A 6,892-nucleotide genomic window follows, 5' to 3' on the forward strand; every position below is an offset into this window, starting at 1 on the left:
TCAGATCCTCAGATTTGTCCACCTTGCCTCACCCTCTAAACGGGCACCTGATGATGGAATGATTCCGCTGGATTTGTCCTTCCAGCAGTTAGAACGAATCTCATGATAGGCAAGTCAATGTTGGTTGAATAAATTAATGTTGCTTTTTTTTTAGCCCCATCTATATAAGTAAAAATCACGTTGCTAGTTTAGGAATAACTAAAAGTTTTATTTTTAAATTGGTTAACAAATGAAATATTGATGTTGCATTATTAATTTAAGATTGAGATAAGGAACGAATAAAAATTGGGGAGATACTTGAGGAAAATAGTGTAAAAGTTGACAGAAAAAAATTTTGACAGTACATTTTTCTATTTTTGCTAATTGTTTTTCATATATTTGAAACCAAACAGAAGAAAACAACAACAACAACAACTTCTTAGCTGTACTGTTTTACAATATTTGTTCGATATGTGCTATCCATCATTTAATTCTTTGGTGAAGACAATAGTGACAGGGAAATGAATACTTTGCCAAAGATGTGCTTAGGAACATTGAATATTTGTGCAGGTCCAGGGTTGTCAGTGCTGTTGAGGTTGCAGAGGCGAGAAATGAAGGCTGCAGAGAGTGAAGCAGGGTTTTAAGCTCAATAGGTTACTCTTGGGTCTGGGGCAGAGCCACATTGGGAATTAGGCACATTTGCCCTGATCCTCAGCCGGTAAATGGGTATCCTCCCGACAGTTTCAAAGTGGTTCTGGATGTGTTTAACTTCTCTCTCTGTGGGGGGCTAATCTCATAAATATTTCAGCCATACAAGCAACAGTGTCTGGGGTGTAATGATCACTTTGAAGTTTGTTTGCTCGTCGGTGCATTTAAACAGTTTAAATGTTCCAGCAATAGGATTAGATGCCCCAGTGAATTCATTTCATTTACCCCCAGCAGTGGTTTCCCAATACTATAAGAGGTTTACATGGTATCAATTTAGAGACATGCTGCTTTTGAAGATTTTCCCCTTCACCCTCTCAATTTTCTACCTCTCTTAAGGTCTTGCCTAGAAAAATATTAGGGGTCAGGTTCAGTAAAAGGGGCATTATGGTTATGCCTTTCGGTCATGCAAAAGACAATTTTCTGAGTTGTCTTCTAAAGTATTGTTAGCTCAATACGTAGAAAGCAGAAAATCAGAACAAAATTAAGGCCATTTTAGAATTTGTGCAAAGATTATACATGAATATTGAACCACTGTACAGCCCAATCTCTGAATTAATCATGCCATTTTAGAATGGAGAATTTTGAATACTGATTGTTGCACTAGCTGTGCAGCAAGTTGATACCAGATTGCTTTGTAGACTTTAACCCTTAGGAACTGCAGATAGTGTATATTGCCTTCAAACATAACCCAAAAATTGTATTTGAAAATTAAGTAGTGATTTGTAGTGGTCCTTCAATGCCTAACAGTTCTACGACAAATTCTGCACACTAATTCAACACCAGAGAATAGATTAAGCCTCTCTATCTTTGGATATAGAAGGAATAAAGTTGTCCTGAGCTACTGTGTCCACTGAAAATGATCTCTGGGACCAGCAGAAATTAATGTGGAAATACTTAATATTACACATATGAAAAATTTCCGTGAAGTGAACAAAATCATTTTGTATCATTGCAAAATGATACAAGAATATATTACTATTTTTCATTATGTTTACCCTCTCCTAAGTAGCTCAAATGACATACTTTAAAGTAAAATGTTCGTATTTACAAAAATTTGGGGATATTAAACAAGTACTTTCCAAATACATTTGACTTAGAGGATTACTGTATTTCTTAGACATTTTTGTTGTCCTTTTTTTCTGAAAAAAACACATGTTCATTTTAGAAAACTTAGAAAAAACAGTTATTAAGAATCAAATGAAAATTATACATAAAATTCAACAATATTTATGTAACCAGTGTTAAAATGTCGAGATTTCTCTTTTTCTTTTTGCTGTACATCTTTTTCAATAATTATAACTATACTATAAATAAATGCTTTCTCGTGTAGGCTATATCACGAACATTTTTCTTTGTGATTAAAATTGTTACTGAATGTAATTTTCATGGCTGAAGAATATTTCATTTATGAATATACCTTAATTTATTTCAATGTTTCTATTTTTGATTAGATATTTAGAATTTTCCTAACGTCATGATACATAGTTTCTATTTGTTAGAAATAGTTGTTGGGTCGGATGTGGTGGCTCACACATGTAATCCCAGCACTTTTGGAGACCAAGGCAGGCGGATTGCTTGAAACCAGGAGTTAGAGACCAGGCTGAGCAACAAAGTGAGAGCCCATCTTTACAAAATAAAAACAAAAAATGTAGCTGGGTGTGGTGGCATGCACCTGTAATCCCAGCTACTCAGGAGGCTGGGGCAGGAGGATCGTTTGAGCCCAGGAGTTTGAACTATGATTGCACCACTGTACTCCAGCCTGAGTGACAGAGCAAGACCCTGTCTCAAACAACAAGAAAAAAGCAACAGTTACTGGAATCATTGGGCCATAAGTTCTGATTATTTTAAAGATTCTGAATATATACATATATTCAAATGTTTTTCAGAAATAATCTATACAATCATTAGCGAAGTTAAATGTCTTAAAATATGCTTATTATCTTTTAGATTTTTTCATTTCCTTGTCCATACTCTAGTCATTTGTCATTTGAGTATTATTCTGAGGATGTTTGTGTTATTTTTAGAGTTTTTTTTTTTAAAAAACAGCTCATCATATTGGGGATATTACCTTTCTCTGTATTTGTTATAAATATCTTCCCCCAGGCTGAGAAGTACTATTTTGTTGCATCTCCTATCATATTCTTACCCTGCTGCTATAGCATCTGAAAAAAGAACCTGTTTAAATGACCTCCTTTAGAATTGTATATTTTTATTAAAATAAGAAACAATTTTGTCCTAAGAATTTATGAGTAATTGTCTCAGTATTGTGGAGAACGGATCCTTAAATTGCTAAAGGTATGATAATAGATTTTTTTAAAAGAACTAGATACATTTCAACTACTTTAGTCTTCCCTGGATGCTCATGCTTCTGTTTTCCCTACATGTGCCTCTGCCACACCCCTCCCCCAACCCTATCGCCACTTTCTCTCTGTTTTTCCCTGAAGGAGAAAACTTCTTTCTTTAAAGTAGGGTGAGCAATCAATTGATCTTCTCTTCCCACTGTCTGGTTAGATTACCTAGGGACTTGCAGCAGCTCTCTTAGAGTATGGCTTGCTTACCACACACAAAAGGCTCTGCATGCAGAAAATGCTAATATCACTCTGCTTGATCCTATTTTAAGGGACTTGCAGCATCCCATACTTAGTGGTACCATGCATAATCAGCCAGGCAATGTTGCTTGATACGCTTTATTCTGATCTCACTTTGGTTTAGTTTGCCAACAGTGAATTGGCCTAATCTCTCACTGCAGTTATTTTATAATTATCTCAAATGTTTAAGAAATATTCTAGGCATTGACCAGGTTTTAACTTTTCTTCATGACTCAGCGGAACTTAGGTGACATCTGCTTTTGGCCTTGACTTAGTCATTTCTCTTACCCCATAATCAACACCAATTCAGGATCAAGATGTATTTTATCTTCACTTGAAACCCGGACTTAGTATTTTGTTAGGCATTTATGGAGAATTAATAATGAACACTCCAGAAGATATACCCAGATACCAGACAAGTGGAAATATTTTTGTCTCTCCTGTGGTTATTCTGATGCTTTGTAAAAAAATAATTATAATATGCATATATTTGTATACTTATAGAAATACTTGTAGCTTTGTGTTTTAGTGTGAAAAAGCTCATTCCATGGCATGACCTATGGGAGAGATTATGGAGGTCTTCAACTGTACATGCTGTAGGAACAAACACCACTTAAGCTAGGCTCTGCTTCCTAAACAAGTATTTAATCTTCTCATTAAAGATATATGAAACTAAAAATCAATGAGCTCCGGTGGTTAGAGCATTTTAGTGGAAATAATGGATACACCTTGTCAACATTAGAAACTTCACTTGTGGTTAACAGTTGTACACCAAGAGAAAACAAGAATCTAAAAATAAGGTCTCTGGCTAGAGTAATAATTGGGCTGTGAGTTCTGGATAAGCAGGTCTCGTAAATAAATAACATATGGAATACGTATTGCCAATTCACATTCTCTCACATTAAAAAGATATGGTGAACTCTTACTATAAAGCTTAAGATAAAAGATGGCAAACTTCTGCTTGGATACATGCCCTGTCAAGCCTCATTAGAAAGATTCTTTGTGCAAATTTAAACCTCTGACAGGCTGATATCATGAACTATTTAAACTGAAAAATAGTTTACAAGACTTGTTTAGAGATATAAAAAAATTTCACTTCATCAAGAAAATACAAGTAAAAATAGTGATATATTTCCAGCTGAATAATAAATAAAAATTTCCAGCCATTTGAACAAGAACAAACACCTAGAACTTGAAATGAATCTCACGCAAACCATTTTATAAATAACACTAGATTATCTTTTATAAATAACACTAGATTATCTCTAAGAAAATCTTACAGCATTGATTACCTACTACTCATTACCTACTCATTTCGCTTCTAGATTTCAAAGTTTTGTTTTCTGTCTACACTCATTCTAGACAATGCAAGTAAATACAATGAACACACAAGATAGGTTGCAAGCTCCACAAAGCCAGAAACCATATCTGTCTTCTTTAAAACCTAAAGTGGGGACCACTGTATAGCAAGCACTTATGTTTTCATTAAATCAATGAATGAAGCGTAACGAAGGTCGTATATGAATCTTGGCTGGATTGTGAACTAATACAGCAGTCCACTCTGGCTTATGAGGAGTCAGCAAGAGGCTGTTGTGTATAGTCCCAACTCTGAACCATTGCCAGATCTTTGCTTCACTAACCTTTGTGTAGATTCATCTCTAGACATGTCATTCATGCTTTTGTAGCTCTTCACTTAGTAGAAATAAAACAGCTAAATGCAAAACTCTATTAAAGTTTCAAGCTAACTAGAGGGACTTACTTTTAATTCTAAGCACAAGACCAGATGGCCAGTAAGAATTATAGAACACATGTGTCTTGGAAAATGGAGAAGAGTATCTCATGCAGCCTTTTACTCCAGAAGATGTTCTTTTTCTCTGGACACTAGGGAAAATTCTATCACTACAGGTGCAGAGAGTACTAATTAGAAGTTTTTCAAAGGCGTTTTTGAGATCCAAAAGAAATTACCAAAACTTTAGCAGTCCCAATGCTACTCAACATATAGAAACATCTAAAACAGAATTATGAAAAAGGAAGAAGAGACTCCACACAATCACAGAATAGACATATGGCTCTCTGCTATACTGATGAAGGCTCACACCAAAACCTTGGTGTATCGCTCACTCAAATGCTCCACTTAGTTATCCATCTGTACTTCTCTTCATAATCATTCTGGCTTTTTCTTCTTGAGATTAATAGTAATTTATATACAGTTGATTCCATAATACAGGTTCAGCTCTTTTAAGTGATTTTTATTTTTGTTTTTGTTCTTACAAAATACCAGCTTTATTTGACCAGGATGACTGAACTAGTGGACCCAAATGGTAGTTTTGTCATTATTCTGCTTTCTTATTGGCAATATAGATGAGCATAACCTTAAAAACACAATCCACTTAGAATGAACTCACATCAAACTGCATGTGGTGATGAAACTCCATTCAGAATGATTTATTACAGGGAAACTATCCTGACCATAACCAGCCTCTTGGACTTCTTCAAAAGGTCATCATAAATAGCTGATAGAGCATCGGGTCATCTTACAATTTTGGTGGACAAAATTATACTTCCATAGCTGAAAGGAGTCATTAATAAATATTTATAAAAATAATATAATGTATATAAATGTAAATACATGTTTACAAATAAATATATCTCTTACTTTACTTTCATGTTGTGGAGTCTAAGAAGAGCAGAAAACATAAACTTCTTGTAAAGAACCTGGCATCTCTACTAAAAAACATACCCAACCTTTTTCTCAATCATAAGGAACTCTGCAAGAAAAGCTTTAGGAAAAAGCTTTTGGCTCCTATATTAGTGTGGTTCTATTTTTATTTTTTTTTTAGTCTATGTGATTTTACACTAGTATTTTAAAAATCATTATGCTTACTAGCGGCTGTTTTTGTTTTATGTATTTTGACCTATTTAATTCTATGTAGTTTATTTGAATAATTTACTCTTAGGAAATTCAAAGCCAAATATATAAAGTAAATATTGTTATGAGGGGATGCTTTTTGGTACTAAAAGAAGATACTATGATTATGGTAAATGATAGCCATGTGGAATGGAAAGAGAAAATAACTCTCCATAATTTTTAAGAGAGGAGTCATAGAAAAGAATGGAAACAGACATTGCTCACCATGAGATATTGAACAATAGTAGCTTTTAAAGTTACTCAGAGTATATGAAGAGTGAGTTTATTGTAAAAATGTGAACACTCATCTCTCGCTTCCCAGTCCTGCATCAACAGGACTCCTTGCAATGCCTTGAACCTACAAGCATATTCCTGCCTTTGTACCTACTGTGTACAGATCAAATGTCATCTGATGAGAGAGGCTTTTTCTGATCACTCTGTAAAAAATAGCAAGATCTCTTCCCGGTAGATGTCTTCACCCTGCTTCCTGCTTTATTTCTCTGCATAACGCCTGTCAATTATACAACTTTGCTTGATACACAGCAGGTGCTCAAAACATTTTGTTGAATGAATGAAATTATGGACAGATGGAAATGAAAGATTCTTAAAGAAAATCTTATCATTTAGGAAATAAGCATATACTTTATAATACATTCCCAGTAAGTGAAGTCCCTGTCCACTCATATGTTTTGTTGATGGCTTAACACTC

This window comes from Nomascus leucogenys, chromosome 6 (genome assembly GCF_006542625.1).
Source record: "Nomascus leucogenys isolate Asia chromosome 6, Asia_NLE_v1, whole genome shotgun sequence".
In the NCBI taxonomy this organism is placed as follows: Eukaryota; Metazoa; Chordata; class Mammalia; order Primates; family Hylobatidae; genus Nomascus; species Nomascus leucogenys.